At 47.1% G+C, this 17,120-nt stretch overlaps 1 protein-coding gene across 1 annotated transcript in view; it reads left to right on the top strand.

Annotated features, from left to right (window-relative positions):
* The window catches only part of LOC121444592 (UDP-GlcNAc:betaGal beta-1,3-N-acetylglucosaminyltransferase-like protein 1), a 79,990-nt gene that overhangs the window by 34,826 nt on the left and 28,044 nt on the right, over nt 1-17,120 (top strand). The gene's annotated exons all lie outside the window — the stretch shown is intronic.

Here is a 17,120-nt window from a genome sequence, read left to right as displayed (position 1 = left end):
AATTCTGTTGAGTGAGGATTTGTGGGCATCATGGAGCCAATGATTATGGTTTTCCTCTATGGGATCCTCTGTCTATCCCCGCAGGCAGGCAGAGAATGTCTTGTCACCTTGTACAGAGGCAGTCAAGGCCCAGCACCTGCCGCAGAGCCCTGATTCATGTTGCTGTCACAGGCTTTTATGCTGTGAATAGAAAGATATACTCTAAATTGTTGAGTGTGTGCAAAACAGACATTGGGCAGACTGTGACTGTTCCATGCATCTGTGCCGCCTGTGAGAGCAGGAAGGTAACACCACACCGGTGGAACCAGTGTGCACACAGTGTATCAGGATGCCCTGGGGCACAGATCATTGTTACATGTCTTCTGAGAGCAATTTCCATCCAATATAGTGGATGCCCAACATGAGTTCAGAATCTCTCCCTAGGAGGTTAGGTGCAGCACGCCGCTCCTGCCAGCAGAAGAGACGACTGCAACAGGATCCTTCTCAGAACGCCCTTACACTTGAGGTTTGAAAGAGGCAAGAAGCCCCCGTCCCCGTGGAAGCAGAAGAATATATACGGTGCCAGACAAAGCCCTGACGTGTCATCAACCCAATGGCTCAGGCCAGAATGGAGCGATAAACGTGCTAAATAATGATTGGCCAGATCGAAAGACTCCCCGCGCTGGGGAGGGGGAGCTCACACGCATGTGCACAAGTTCTCTCAATTTGACGTGGAACAGCAAACGGCGCCCAGGCTCCGTGCCCACGACATGACAGCGCCATGGTGCGCGCTACATCTCCCCCTTTTATATTTTAAAGCAGAAACCCGATCTAGTTTGAGACCTCATGACGTCCCCAACGATCAAGGGTTAGGGTGCGCTGTGCGCGTCATGCTGTGTGTCCTCTCATGGGCAATGGCAGCAAGGCCTATGAGGTGCAAGGACTACCAGCACGTTTAAAAAACATTGAGAACTGGGTGTGCCTGTCCCAGTGCAATGTCTCTAACGACTTGGGGTGCGGAGGCCACATCCAGTTGTAGGTCATGCTTGAGGCTAGCCAGCCAGACCTGAGGGGAGATGCCATGTTCGAGGGCGGCAAGGGCCTGGACTATAATTGCTTTGTCCCGAGCTTGCCGTGCACGAAATCGGCGCAGAAGCCAAAGGCAGAGAAACACGCCGAGGCAACATATGGCACCGAATACGCCAACCCCCACCCACTCCTTAAAGAAAGAAAAAGCGGATTGCAGCCAATCAGTAAATTGTCCAAGGGTTATGGGCTGTATACGAGTATCGTTCAAGGTAGCAATCTGCAACAGCTGGTCCTGGATCAGGTTCTCCGCTTCCTTGGACCAGTTGCCGGCAAGGAATTCGCCTAGGATCTTTGATTCATTTCTGGAATTATCAAAAGAAAGTGGGGTTATGCATACATGCTTTTGATACGAAATGCAACCCATTTAAACCAAATCAGCCAAATCATCAATTTGACTTTGTAAAAAATCAATTCTTTGATTAGCTGCCACTATGCCTGACAGCATGTGTCTATTTATTCTGCTTTGAGTATCCAGCACTGTAGCGGCCTGTGCAACCACATTATTAATGGTATCTGCAGTTTGTACTTGATTGGTCATAGCCACTGCTGCGGTAACTGCGGCAGCCGCTGACACCACTATCGCTGTTACTATAGCGGCGGTGAGTCCAAACTCCCTTCGTTCTCGTAAAAGAGTAACGAGTGGGAACGCATCAGGATCCGTTTTAACAGGAATTGGCACGAATGTTGGTATCCTCATAACCACTACAAGGTTCCATGAAGCATTCCAGCATTGAGCTAGAAAGCAATCGGTACTCCTGCAATCTACCTCTTGGGTAGCATTAGTAATATTAGTTAGCAGAAACACAAAAGGAGAAGGTACACACACTGGTGCTGCCACCAAGGTAGTATTGGCCAGCTCCTCCTCCTGAAGTACACGAAGTCACCTACCAAGGGATGTTTCGGTTATTATACCAGAAACATTAATCAGCCGGGTGGTGAGCTTTTGGATTTGGGCTAAGGCGGAAATGTCTGTTGTTGCTCCTGCCTCATTGGAAACCAACCATTGATACCAGGACCACCCATCCCCTATGGTAGAACTTTTGTTTGACTGATTATAAAAATATCTCTTCATAGATGGAGAAAGGGAGAATCCCTGTGAAATCTGTAACTCCTCCCATGTCCTGCCCTGACAGGCAGTATAGGTGGGAGGGAAAGAAAAATCTGGGACACATGTGGGGATGCTTTAAATTCAGTGCTATCATAATCTCTAAGAGAGGGATCTTTCATAGGCACCAACAATGTGGTATTCATAGCCAAGGTGGTAACGTTAACTGAAGTTGCATTACTGGATGTACCACCGCCTGATTGGGCACCCTGAACAATCTGATTTAAAGCTGATGCCAATATGCCTATATTCACCTGACTATAAAGCAAGGGATCCATCCAATTAACCAAATTCTTTTGTTTTAACAGAATGCATGGGGTTTTATGTTCCAGGGAAAAACAAAAGGTCCCATTAAGCACAACTTTAGTTGAATTAAATCGTTCTATCTTATCATCTCTAGGGACCATACAAGGGGCTTCCATATCGCATGAGGTGGAAACCAAGGTGGGAATAATAGAGGAATTAGCGTGAACAGGCATAGGTATTGGCCATGCCCTGGTTACTGCCCACAGTTGCGTCATTTTCATCTGTATCATTGGCGTCCACAGGAGGAGAATCAGCACCACGAGGGTCGTCCTCATTGTCCTGTATCCGTTTCAGCTCTCTTGTCAGTCTTGCCGGGACCCAAACCGGTTGTTCCTGGCCCTGTGGAAAAATACAAACAGCTCCCCTGGATCTAGCAATCACTGGATCTGGGCCACACCATGTGTTATTTAACACATCTTTCCACTTTACTTCAACGTTTTCGGTGGGTAGAGCCCCAGCATGTCGGCTGGCCGCTGATCGTCCCTGATCATCAAGGTTTAAAAAATTCAAAGTGAAAGTAGCTAGGGATATGGCATTCTTGGGTGAATAGCCCTGGGCTACTCCCCCTTTTTGTTTTTGTAACATTTCCTTTAACGAGCGATTAGCCCGTTCTACAATGCCTTGCCCTTGTGGATTGTACGGCAGGCCAGTGTGATGGCAAACACCCATCTGAGAGCAAAACTGCTGAAAGGTTTTGGAGGCATACGCAGGACCATTATCAGTTTTCAAGCGTTTGGGTTTACCCCAAGCGGCCCATGCCTCCAGGCAATGAGTTACAACATTAACCATCTTTCACCTGTAAAGGGTGATGCATGGATCACACCAGAACAAGTATCGACTGATACATGCACGTATTGCATACGGCCAAAACTAGGTACATGGGTGACATCCATTTGCCAGAGGTCACCTGGTAGCAGGCCTTTTGGATTGACTCCAACATGTGGTGGGTGGTTGAAAGGGACACAGGCCTGGCAAGATTTAACGATGTCCCTAGCCGCTTGTCTAGGAATGTTAAATTTAAGCGTTAGTGTCCTGGCGGGCACATGATATAACTCGTGAAATTGGCGTGCTGCTGAAAAAGGATCTGATGTTATCATTGGAAAAGCTCGGGTGGCTTCGTCGGCGCGAGCATTGGTCTCTGCCATAGGACCTGGCAGCAGTGTGTGCGCTCGTATATGAGCCATGTGAAAAGGATGCGACCTCTTTCTAATAGTATCACGTATGGACAACAGAATGGAGACCACGGGGCTCCTGTCAGAGATCATTGCAGAAGATTCAAGTTGATTTATAGCATTGACCACACAATGGGAATCTGAGTAAATATTAAGAGGACCTGTAAAGGTGAGAAACACCTCCAGAACCATTTGACACTCCACTAGTTGTGGCCTATTTGGCTCAAAATGTTTAATGACTGTCTCCCCTCCCTGGACAACATAGGCTCCCACACCAGAGCTTGACCCATCAGTATAAATGGTGACTGCATTATCCAAGGGGCAAGGCTTGGTCACCTTAGGAAAAATAACTGGATGATTCATGACAAAATGTAACAGTTTATCGGAGGGATAATGATTATCAAACCTGCCAGAAAATGCACAGACAAGAACAGCCCAATCATCTAGTGTTGCACTCAAGACTTGTATTTGTTTAGGGGTATATGGCTGGATCAACAACTGTGGTTGCATAGCAAAATGTGTTAAAGACATCTTTATATCCATCATGACAATAGACGCCACAGCCGTGGGATAATACTCAATTGTTTTGTGAATGGAGGCATGAGCATGTATCCATAACAAAGGCCCATCTTGCCAAAGGACAGCTGTGGGTGCTGACTTAGTATGCAAAATACACAACACTAATTGTTTATTCTCATCATATCGTCTTAACTGTGCATTCTGGATGGCCTGTTCAACCCTCTCCAAGGCCTCTTTTGCGTCCTGTGTCAGCATTCGAGGGGACGTCACTCTTGGGTCTCCCTCCAAAATTTTAAAGAGGGGTCTCAACTCAGCTGTAGTGAGCCGAAGGTACGGCCGAAGCCAGTTGATATCACCTAGCAATCTTTGAAAATCATTAAGTGTTTTAAGATTGTCAAGTCTCAGACTTATTTTCTGCGGTCTGATAGCCTGTGGGGTTATAATAGCTCCCAGAAATCGTCCCACCTCTTCCTTCTGTACCTTTTCAGGAGCAATTTCCAGCCCATAGTTCCTAAGTGTGTCAACGGTGGTGGAAAACGCCAAATCAAGCACATCATTAGTAGGGGCAGCTATCAAGATATCATCCACATAATGGCATAATCTCAAATGTGGAAATTTTAAGCGCACTGGCTCCAAGGCCTTTTGAACAAACAACTGGCACATGGTGGGGCTATTGGCCATTCCTTGGGGCAAAACCCTCCATTGATACCTTGTATCAGGTTGTTCATGACTAACGGATGGAATTGTAAATGCAAACCGAGGACAATCCTCCTTGTTCAAGGGTATTGAGAAAAAGCAATCCTTTATATCAATAATAATGATCGGCCAATCTCTAGGAAGGCTAGAAAGCAAAGGCAATCCCCTTTGCACTGATCCAAATAACTGCATTTGCTGATTAACTGCTCTAAGGTCATGTAGGAGCCTCCATTTCCCTGATTTTTTCTTGATCACAAAAATAGGCGTATTCCAAGGAGATTGAGACATCTCCAGGTGCCCCAGAGCAAGTTGCTCTTCTACCAATTCTTGTGCTGCCTCCAATTTTTCTCTAGAGAGGGGCCACTGAGGGACCCAGACTGGAATGTCAGTGGTCCAGGGTATAGGGATGGCATCCTCAGTGGGCCCTAGGAAAAACCCAGGCCTCGACGTCCAGGACTCATTGAAGGCATGATCAGTTCAGGGGTGCCCTGAAGCCCCTTCCCTAGTCCCTTGCCCGGAACATATTCGGACTGCAGCATTAACCGTTGACTAACATCTGAATACTATGTAACAAGTTTTATTCTCATTCTGACTCAAAACATCTCGCCCCCATAAGGAAATGGGGAGATCAAGCACGAAAGGTTGAAATAGTCCCTTTTGTCCTTCTTCATATGTCCAAGTTAATTCTTTAGCACTGACCTTTGGTGTATTGGCATACCCCAGGCCCTGTAATGTTTGAGATGATAGCTGAAGAGGCCACCGCTTTGGCCAATCCCCCTCTCTAATAATGCTGTGGTCTGCACCTGTGTCCAGCAATCCTTGAAACGTTTTGTCTTCTATATTAAGGGCTATGATTGGCCTTTGATCTAAACCCATAGACAGACAAACAAGATCTGTGCCAGTGGATCCAAACCCTTGATCCCCTCTATTCATAGCCTTGGCTGGAAAATGGTTATGCAGACTAGGCAAGATCAACATTTGAGCTATGCGATCCCCTGGGGAAATAGCTGTAATGCCCCTTGGGGAGGAACACATGATCTTAACTATGCCAGTATAATCAGGGTCTATAACACCCGGGGTTACTACCAGCCCCCTCAGAGCAGATGATGAACGTCCTAACAGTAAGCCCACAGTGTCTCTAGGCAACGGACCTTTAAATTCTGACTCGATGGGCTGCACTCCCATTTGTGGTGTCAATACCAGCCTGGTGGCGGCACAGATGTCCAACCCTGCAGAGCCCGCGGTTGCCCTTCGGGTTTCTGAGGTGGCTGCTCTGCCTGATCCTGCAATGCCCCATACATTTGAGGGCCCTGGGGACGTGGGCCCCTCTTGCCGTTTTTTGAACCTGGTGGATTAGTAATGGGCCGACCATTGATGTCTTTCACCGGCCGGCATTCATTTCCCCAATGCCTCCCCTTTTTGCATCTCGGACAGAGGCCTGGTTGACGTCCTCCACCTCCCTGCCTCCCTTCTCCATTCGGACATGTTTTTCTTATATGACCCGGCTGGCCACATTTAAAACAGACTCCTGGCCTATTGCCAGACATCCGGGCAGCAGCCAAAACAGCAGCTGCCAGTCCAGAATTAGTCAATGGCCCTCCTATTTCCCTGCAAGCTTTCATCCATGCTTGGAGTCCTTTTCCTTTCCAGGGGGTGATTGCCCTCCTACATTCTTTGGTACATTGTTCATAGACGAGTTGCTCTACTAAAGGCATACACTGGTCCATGTCTCTAAATACTCTTCCTGCTGCCTCCATCATTCGAGCGACAAAGTCTGAAAATGGCTCTGCTGGTCCTTGTATTATCTTGGTTAAATTACCCGACACTTGGCCCCTGTTAGGCAGGGCTTTCCAGGCTCGTATGGCTATTTCATTAATTTGTTGGTAAACTTGAATAGGAAACACGGTCTGATTGTTTATCCACTGTCCTTGACCTAGTAACATGTCTGCCGTCCAGGCAGCATTGCTGTTATCTGCATTAATACGGGCTTGCGCATAAGCATAGTCGGTATAAATGGACCTGAAGTCCAAGTATTGGCCTAAAGTAACACACGCCTTAACAGTACTCATCCAATCAGCAGGTGTCATTGCCGATTGTCCTAGGCATTCTACAAGTCCGAGCGTGAAGCTCGCAGACACTCCATAAGTCTGTGTGGCCTCAGCCAAATCCTTTAACTGTTTATAATCAACCGGCTCATGAAACCTCTGCCCTGTGTTGGGATCCTGAAAGACGGGGAACACAGCAGCCAATCGGCTCCACGTGCCAGGCTTAATGAAGGAAGCCGATGTGGCAGGAGGTGCCGATGGGCCACTCCTGGTACCACTAGCTCTAGGTGAATCATATGGCGGGGGCTTAGTACGCTCCGGACTACACTGTCCCCGTTCATCCTGAACTGCAGCTTCCTCTAGATCTTCCTCTAGATCTTCCTCCTCCACATCTAATTGGTTCTCATTCTCGGAGGACTCATCTATACAAAAATTAGGAAATTCCTCGAAGAGTGGATACCGCGTATCCTCTAGCTCCCTGTCTTTCTCTGGAGCTTTCTCTTCCCTCTTCCGAGAGCTCTTGTCGCCCTCCCTTTTCCGAGAGCTTTTGTCGCCCTCCTTAGGCCTATGTTTTTTGCATTCTCCTGTCTTTTCTTCCTTGGTATCTAGCTCCGACATGCTATCCTGGTAGGCTGAAAGCGCTCTTCGGCCTTCTTTTACTGCCTCGACGCATCTCACGTCCCGCAAACAGGCTCGTACCAATTTCCATAATGGATGACTTCCCGGCTGAAGCTTACCCTCCGCCTTTGCTGTCTCGAGGGCCCTACCTAGCTTGTTCCAGCATGGGAGATTGATGTCCCCCGAACCTCCAAACCATGGTGCTACTCGATCCACATCCTCCAAAAACTTTCTTAGGGTACCCTTGGAGATTTTTAGATCTCGGTCCCTAAGCAGCCTCTGGATAGGGCGCGAGAAAGGCACCATGCCAGTGGGTCCAGACGCTACATTTCCCATGCTGTACGTTATCTGCACACCTTATGCACAAGTTGAAATGCCTACCTATCTACACTGGGCTTACTTTCAGTTTCACTTACTGCCGGTCCCAGCAAATACACTCTTGACCGGCTCTATGAAAACGTGGAAAAAAGGCAATGGGTCAGCACCAAGACGACCATACCCTGAATGACAGGGGCTCCCCAGAGCGGATTCACTCCTCCACTCAGCACGTCAGAAGTAATACTCACGGAGAACTCACCGGCGCCGCCGCTCCGAGCGTCTAAGTTCTGAATCCTCCTGCTTCCGCAGGGGTCTCTGCCTGATGCCGTGATGGAAGTCCCGGGGTTCGGCACCACTTGCAGCACGCCGCTCCTGCCAGCAGAAGAGACGACTGCAACAGGATCCTTCTCAGAACACCCTTTATTGGAGCACTTACATTGAGATTTGAAAGAGGCAAGAAGACCCCGTCCCCGTGGAAGCAGAAGAATATATACGGTGCCAGACTAAGCCCTGACATGTCATCAACCCAATGGCTCAGGCCAGAATGGAGCGATAAACGTGCTAAATAATGATTGGCCAGATCGGATGGCCAGATCGAAAGACTCCCCGCGTTGGGGGGGGGGGGGCTCGCGCGCATGTGCACAAGTTCTCTCAAGTTTGACGTGGAACAGCAAATGGCGCCCAGGCTCCGTGCCCATGACATGACAGCGCCATGGTGCGCGCTACAGTTAGGTTTTGTGCCTATGGAAAACTGTGTTTTAATTTTGATGTTTTTAAATTTTATTTTGAAAACTTTGTTATTGTTACTATTATAAAGATGTTGTGATAAAGATCTCACTGTGTAGCCAAGACTAGCCTCTAACTCAAGATCCTTCTGCCCCAGCCTCCAGAGTGCAAAGGTTTCAGACATGATGTTATTTTAAATAGGGTTGGCTACTTCATGAACAAATTGGGAGAGAGGAGAGCCAAGAGAAAGTAATGGGGTGGTGGTGAGTACGAGCAAAGTGCAGAGACACATGTGTGAAAATATAGTGTTATACATGCATATGTGTGAACATAGTGTTATAAACCCATTATTTTGTACAAAAACGTTTGAATATAGAAGTAGCTTTAGCTGTTAAAAAATAAATAAATTTGGATATTAGAAAAAGTTTTAAAGAAGCATGCTAACTATATTCCCACTCTTCTGCTCACTTACTTGTCATGCAAGGTCCTGTACCCTCCTTCCCAGGTGTGACCCAAGGCTTTTCTGACTGACTGTAGGATGCCTTAATCTTTGAGGTTTAAACTTTAAGTCCTCATAGAAAATACTGAATTAAAACTGGGCAGTGGTGGTGCATGACTTTAATCCCAGCATTCAGGAGGCAGAGGCAGTTGGATTTCTGAGTTCGAAGTTAGCCTGGTCTACAGAGTTCCGGGACAGCCAGAACTAAACAGTGAAACCCTGTCACAAAAAGCAAAAACAAAAAAGACTGGATTAATTTTTTTTAAAGACAGGGTCTCACTATGTAGCCCTGACTGCCTGGAACTTGCCATATAGATCAAACTGTCCTCAAACTCACAGAGATCCACCTGCCTCTGCCTTCTGACCACCACCACCCACCATAGAAACTGAATGTAAAATTCTGCACCTGACAGTGTTTATTGTGTGTGTATATCGGACCTTTTCTAAGAAGTATTCAAATAGTCAGAAAATATTTATCAGAAACTTATTGGGGGACACTCCATAAAATTGGAAAGCTAGTTAAGATGGAGGCGCGTATAAGATTCAGGTGGCAGGCCCATGTTCTGAAGAGCTATACAGGACAGCAGGAGATAGAAGGAACTCAGTCCACAGACTAGGATCCTGGGAAATGGAAAGAAAACACAGTCCTGTCTGTGAGAATCGGGTGAATATTTAAGGGAATAACGCCCGTGCTTGCTTTTGTAAATGAAGGCTGTGCTGTGACCCTGAAGCTGACCTGTCCAGAGAGGTCTGCCCAGCTGCTTCTCAAGGCCTTGGCCAGGCTTCTGAGAGTGAGCTGCTCAGCCGATGCTTAGTGCTAAGGTGAACTGGAGAGATCCGGGTTCTTCCCAGGAGCCTTCAGAGGCCTTCGCTTGTGTTTCCTGGGGCCAGTCATGACTGGACGGGTCCTTTTGGATATATCTGTGGTAGTAGAAGAGTAGTAGGCCACCTGCTGGTTCTTCCCAGAGTGTGGGTGGGGGACCAGGCCTGGTTATCAAGAGCGTGGCGTGGGTGTCTGTCTACCTTACAGGATCCTAGCTGGACAAGGCCTTGGGACGGCTTGTGTAACAAAAGCCTTAGGGTATTGCAGCAACCCATCTGGGCTCTTTCTCTTGGGCCATATACCGAGATTGGGCCCAGGGATGCCAATAGTAAATGCTTCAGACGTGAGTATGACATTAGTGGTGGCTGCTAGGGACCCCGGCTTATCCCTTCCCCATCAAGTGACATCCCTCTAGACTCAGAGTCAGTCTTAGCAGAAGGGAGGGTCTGACTGACTGCCATGTGTTTGGGTTTCTTACATAACCCTTACCAGTTTCATAGTGCCTGCTCTTCTTACAAACTCCTTTTTAAATTTTTTTTTCCATTTATTTTACATACTGACAGTTTCCCTTTCATCCTCTCCTCCTGTTCCAGAGGACCCAGGTTCAATTCACAGCACCCACATGGCAGCTCAAAACTGTCTCTAACTCCAATTCCAGGGGTTCTGACACCCCCCCACACAGACATACATGCTGGCAAAAGACCAATTTATGTAAAATAAAAATAAAACAACAACAAAAAACTTAAAAAACGATTGGTCAAGGCAGCCCAGCATAGGGAGTGGGTTCCCAAGAGCTAGCTTAAGCACCGGGGCAGAGCTCTTATTAGTTAATGTAATGTGTTAGGTGCTGGAGGGCCAACTGGGCAGACCCTTTTGTTTAGCTCATGTTTACAGAACATGCCTTGTCTAAAAGTTTTTTCTGAAGTTGAGAAATATTAAAGATACAGATGTACAGAGAGCAAGGTCGTGTCATGGATGGCCCCAGGCTTCCTCAGCACTGACGTGTGGCACCATGCCTCATATCCCATTACTTTGCATATCACTGGAGAAAGGGCTACTCTTTAAAAAGGATCCAGATGAATCAATATGTATAAAGTTAGTTACTGTGATTATGCCCTGTACCCTTCTCTGTCTGTGATTCTTGTGTAGCCCTGGCTGTCCTGGAATTCGCTCTGTAGCTCAGACTGGCCTCTACCTCACAGAGATCCACTGCCTCTGCTTCCTGACTTCTGTGTCTGGGATTCTAACACTCCCAGTACAATATCTGTTCCTTTATTTTTTTGTTTTTGCTGGGAAAACCTGTGTCTTCAGTTCTAATAGACACCCAAAAGAGTTCCTCGGGCTCAGTTTCATTGTTTGTAAATTCGAGGGTTTCACCATTAGACCTAGGTCTTTTCATAACTGACCACACAGTAACCCATTCATTTGAAGATCTTTAACAAAATTAAATAAAGGAAAAATTACAACTGGTTTAGAAGGCATTGCACGTGATCATCCCCATGCTGTAGGTTCTGGTGACCCAGGGACCCTATTGTCTGTAGATATGAGAGACCACTAAGTCCTCTTGCTGACCCACAATCAACTGGGACTCTTGTGACAGATCAAATGGGGACCATGGATGTGAAGCAAAGGAGGTAGATGACTAAGAGGGAAAGACAGAAATGCGTTCGTTCCAATTGGGTAGCACTTACCCTCCTCATGTTCTTTGTTACAAAAGAAAAATAGACTTCACCCAGGACATTCGTGGCTTATAGGTTTTGAGATTTGTTAAACTTGATTGAATATACATCCAAAGGCACTTTTATACCATAATTTTTATACCATAATTTTAAAATGTCTTTGGCCGAGTGTACTTACTGTCGTTCGTGGGGAAAACGTAAGAGCAGACTTCAGACTAGGACCTTAGAGCAGTGTCCGAGCAAGTGAGGCCTTGCCTGTGAACTTCACACTGACAGCTTAAGGAAATGGGTTATCTGACTTCTCATGGGGGCACGGGGTAGCCCGGCATGAAGGAGGTGACGAAAGCAAACAGGGAAGGAAGAAATCATTAATATGGCCATCAGTGCCACCAACGCTCTCCTCCCATTCCCTATACTCTGTAGTCTCACTGTGTGATATCCTCACAGTCTTCACCCTTCCCTTTTCGCTGCTGACTCTTCTCAACTCCTACTTCCTACTCCCTCTTGCCTGTTTGTCTTTCCCTCTCACCTGGCTCCCTTCTTGGCTCCATGTCCCTCACTCCACCTGCTATGCCCCTCATTCTTACTTTATACCCCTGTTCCCTGTCTAAAATCCCTCTGATCTGTCCATAGCCTTTTCTCTTAACTGTTCATGCCCCTCTTGGCTGTTCACACCCCTTTCCCAGAATCCTCACATGTCCTCTTCCTGTTTATGGCTTCCCTTTTTGGTCCCCCTTCCTCTCTCTTGCCTGCCCATACTCTTCTCTCTACCTGTTGATTTTTCATACCAGACTATATCCAAATGTAATTTCTTGAGCTGGGTTAGCTGTGCTTCCTTGCAAGTCTATGGGGCCTCAGTCTTCCTGTTTGGAGCACTTTTATTATGGCTGCTCTACTGACCTTGACTCAGCTCCTTGATCATCAGTATGGCGGCGAATGTCTTCAAGACCACCATTACCTAGCCTCATGTTAGCAGACAGTGTAGGCACACAGCTTCTCGGCTGGACTTTACTGACTTTGGCTCCAGCACCAATTCCGAGATACCTCTCCTCAGCATGGGCCCTGTGGAATACCCTACACATGAACTTTCTACAGTCTGAGTCTAAACACACCGGATGGCTTCCCTCTTCTTTCTTACCTGCTCGCAAAGCTTTCCTCCAGGAGCTGAGATTTGGCATCTGAAGATTTGGCACTATCAACACTTGCTCTCCCTGGAGTTCATTCTGTGAGGGTCTTTAGAACTAACTGCTTTCTCTGCTGCATGTTTGCTTACTCTCTGTCTTCTGTATTTCAAATACAATTATCGTAGCATTTCTACCTCTGTCAGTTTACAAAGTGGGTGACTGAGGATGTGCTGCCCAAGTGTCAGCTGAGGCTGCCTGGATACTCAGCATTTCTGATCTGCCTGCAGTTCTTGTCATTGGCTATTAGGGGCACAATAGGATTGTCTGTAACTTAGTATAAGTTGCTTGGCAACAGTAAGGAAACTATTCCTTAAGAAACACTTTTCTTTGAAATTTTAAGCTTGTCTTTTTCCACTAAATATGTTTTCAGAGTTTATCCACAGTGTAGAAAGTGCAGAGGTTTATTCCCTTTTAAAGCTGCCAAACAGTCCATCATGTGCGTCCTCTCCCGTATTTCGGTAGACAGCAGGTGGTCTTTGCCCTTTGGTGATTGGGAATAACACTGCTGTGAGTGGCTGTTATGCATTCTCTGAGCTCTCTGTTCAGTTCTGGGCTTATAACATAGGAACAGTATTGCAGGGGGAGCTGGCCATTCTGGGGGCTTTTGAGGAACTCCTCTACTGCTTCCCACCATAGCCAACCATTCTGTTCTTCCATGGACAGTGAAAGACTTTCTCCTGTTCTCCAAAGCATCTTCATTCTTGGATGTGTGTGGAGGATACTGATAAAATAGACAGAACAACGCTTTAAGATGTATCTGGGAAGCGGCAGCCCTGAAAGACTGTGTGTGATCTGCCCTTGCAGTAGTAAATGGTTCCTCTATAATGAAATGTTTATGTTCTTCTTTCTCACCTGTCTCAGGGACAGCAATATAACCCTAGCATTTGCAGAGGGTCTGGATGTGGGGGTAGCACAAAGGCCCTCAGGAATCTGTACATTTAGAAGGGGAGACCAGAGCTGTACATTCATGAGACCTCTGTCCTCGAGATGCCAGGACCAACTAAACTAGTCAGCTTGTTGCCAAAAGCTGACACCAGCTCTTCACTGGGCAGGAAGCTAGTGGTGGTGGCCATCAAGCCTTCAAGCAATAGAGGCTGCCTCGCTGACCCCATTCCAAGTTCATGAGCCCCAAACTGGGATTAAAGCAAATGGTACTGTATTAGCCATAGGGTATGAGCAGGGCCCTGCCCCTACCGCAGGTCCTAACATACTGGGACAGCACCTGATCCAGGAGTATATATTTACCATAAGTAAGCCAGACCCTCTCATTTCTCATTTGAATTGTCAGAACTAGTTTCATAAAGTTTGAGACTGGATTTTTTTTTTTTTTTTTTTTTTTTTTTTTTTGGTTTTTCGAGACAGGGTTTCTCTGTGGTTTTGGAGCCTGTCCTGGAACTAGCTCTTGTAGACCAGGCTGGTCTCGAACTCACAGAGATCCGCCTGCCTCTGCCTCCCGAGTGCTGGGATTAAAGGCGTGCGCCACCACCGCCCGGCGTGAGACTGGATTTTTGTAAGCCAAGAAATATGGCAATCTGATCTTATCCCTATAAGACGAATAGACAAGCGTTAAGTTTAAAAATATGAACTAAGCCACCCATGTGTGGGAACTTTGATCAGCTGGGCAAAACCAGTTTTTTGGAAATATTTTCCTATGCTTATGTTGACCTCAGTGGTACAATGTCCTGTCCTTGGACCTGAGTGTATTGACATGGTGTTCACACGTATAATGACATCATGGGGCACAAGGTATCCACAGAGCACTAAAACAGGGCAGCATGGCAAGGTTTCCCAGCCACAGCCTTCGAGAGGGACTTCTCTGTACTTCAGTGTAATGAGAAGGACCCTCTAGGAACCAGGTGCTTCCCAAACCCTAGTCTAGAGGACTAGCATTCACAGGTGCCGTCATGCCATTGTATTCAGGCAGCTGTCGATTTGTCTGACATCTAAAATTGCTTGTGGATGGCCTGCCAGCATCTATGCCCCCCTTTTTTTGCTCAGTCTGACTTGGTGAGAGAGTCTTAACTCTATTGGAGTAAACAGGGATCCACGTGCCCGAATGAGCCAGCATCTGGCACCACGACCTCTTCTAAATCTTTCCAGTTAGAATTTGAGATTTTAAGACCTGACTGAGACTTGAGTGCATGGTTTTCAGTTCTTCTGAACATGAGATTTGGAACCTCAGTACCTACAAGGGTATCTGGGAGCATTAAATTCAGCCTCTGTTCTTCTCCTAAGCAGTTTAGGGAATAGTCACTCACCATATTTCTGTCCCATGCTGCCTGCTTACACCCACCTCAGTAAAGTGAGCCAGTGAAGGGTGTTTTGAGTAGGAAGAATCTCACATCCAGCTGATTTTCCAGTCTTGTATAACTGTTTTTAAGGCATGATGGTGTCCGACTTGAGGAAGAAGGCATCTGGTACTATTGAGTACTTTGAAATGAGTGTAGCCCACAGTCCTGTATCCTGCATTATTTCCAGACATTCAGATGAACAAATGCTCCCTGGTGTTCCCCGTAGCAGGGGACCCTTTATTCTCTAGGACCTAGAGAATCAGAACATTACAGGGACCAGCATGCTGGTTTGAAACAAAACACTGTGCCAGTCACTTGGGTCCCTTCAGTAAATCATTCTGTTGCGATGTCTGTTTAGGCAGTCACCATGACTCACGGGAACCACACCAAATCCCTGTGGAGCTATTCCGCAGAGCTGCTAATGACTTGCTTGGTAGACAAAACTGTAGACTGTTGGGGCTCCAGGCGATATTTAGCTGTGCCTGAGAAATCCCTGTGCAGAGAATCCCTCCCAGGACTCCCCACCTGCCTCTGCAGGAAACCAATCAATGCATGTGTGTGCATCAGGGCCGGTGCTAGGATGCCTGCTCTGGAAGTCGGCAAATAGGTCCACGTGCAGGTTACCATCAGAGCACCTGACTTGACAGAGCATTGTATTTCACCCACAGAAATGACGTTTCACCACAGAACTACCCAAAACAGGAGGGACAGAAATATTAAAAGTCTCCAGCCCCTAGGCAGCCAGTTGTGGACACCAGGAGTTATGGGCTGTCTTTGCATCCTTGCTCTGTGGGAGTGTGAAGCCTGCACAGCCTGCCCCTTGTCTTCCCAAAGAGGATAGAAGTCCTGGATTCAGAGACAATCTTCACGCTTTCTCGTAGGGTAGCATTTCTACCACATGTCACTAACAACATCATAGTTGTCACCACAGCATAACAAACCACTCCAAAGTTTAGTGGCATAAAAGTCTGTTGCTATAGGTCAGTTTTGTGGATACGTGGAGTCTGCAGAGAACCAGGGTCCTCATGCCTCCCTCTGCCTTTCTGGCTGGAACAGTGGGGTCTGGCCCTGTCTGCGCAAACCCAGTTTGGGATTGGGACTTTGTACCCTGTGCCTACCATCTCTAGGTAGATATTCAAGAGTTTCTGAGCCCTGACTACAGCTGGTATCACTGTCTGGTGATTACAAGTCTCGGATGCTGTGTCTAGACAGGTCCTGCACACTGCCCACAGCTGTAGTAGTCAGGGCTACTTTGCTGCCCACGGTCCACTCTGTGCTGCTTCTGACAGGAACGTTCCCTGCCCCTAGACCAGGGGCAGTGCCCACAGCCACTTCCTGAGTGCCTCCTCCCTTATGTGCCCCCCCCCTCTCCTGTTGCTTTTCTTGGAAGATCTTGTGTTCTATATATTCATCATCTCCTCACTTCTGTCCTATCTTACTTTTCAGTCTCTAACCAGGTCTTGTCTGTTTCTTATAGACCATTCTGCCTTATCTTCCATTTGCCTTTCTGCCTCTCCAAGACCCTGATTGAGCCTCTATGCAGGAAGCTGATTGGCCAGTGAGTTGACTGCTAGGCTGGTAGCTGTTCGGCTGACTGTGTGGCCAGTGCTCTGGGAGTGTGTGCCCCTCAGCATCAGATGGCTTGGACCACAGATGCCTGGTTGTTGTGCCACCTCATCACCCTTGCCTCCCGTGGCATTTCTTCTGGCTCTTGTTGGAAATTACCAGATACATCACATCAACTGTCAGAGGAGTCCATGGAGAGAGTACCCAGTCAGTGTTAGGGTCTGTAAAAATGAAGGTCATTTTTCTCAACTTTCAAAGGCCAACATTTTTAATTTTGATGAAATCACTTTATGAGTTTAAATTCTATTTTGAAACACTCTGCCCAACTTGCAAACATTTTATTACGTATTTTCTTCTAGAAGTTTTAGTTAAGACTCTTAGGTTCAGTCCCCTCATCCATGGTCACCTAAGTTTGTGCATCGTTTGAGATAAGGGCCGAGGTTCGTCCAGCTCAAGCACTTGGTGTATCTCCTTTGCTTCACTGTGGCACTTGACCACACGCGTG

This window comes from Microtus oregoni, unplaced genomic scaffold (assembly GCF_018167655.1).
Source record: "Microtus oregoni isolate MIOR12 unplaced genomic scaffold, Mior012 000134F_ref0000037, whole genome shotgun sequence".
Classification (NCBI taxonomy): domain Eukaryota; kingdom Metazoa; phylum Chordata; class Mammalia; order Rodentia; family Cricetidae; genus Microtus; species Microtus oregoni.
The sequence above is the reverse complement of the archived record's forward strand: the minus strand, read 5'-3'. Positions and strand labels throughout refer to the sequence as shown.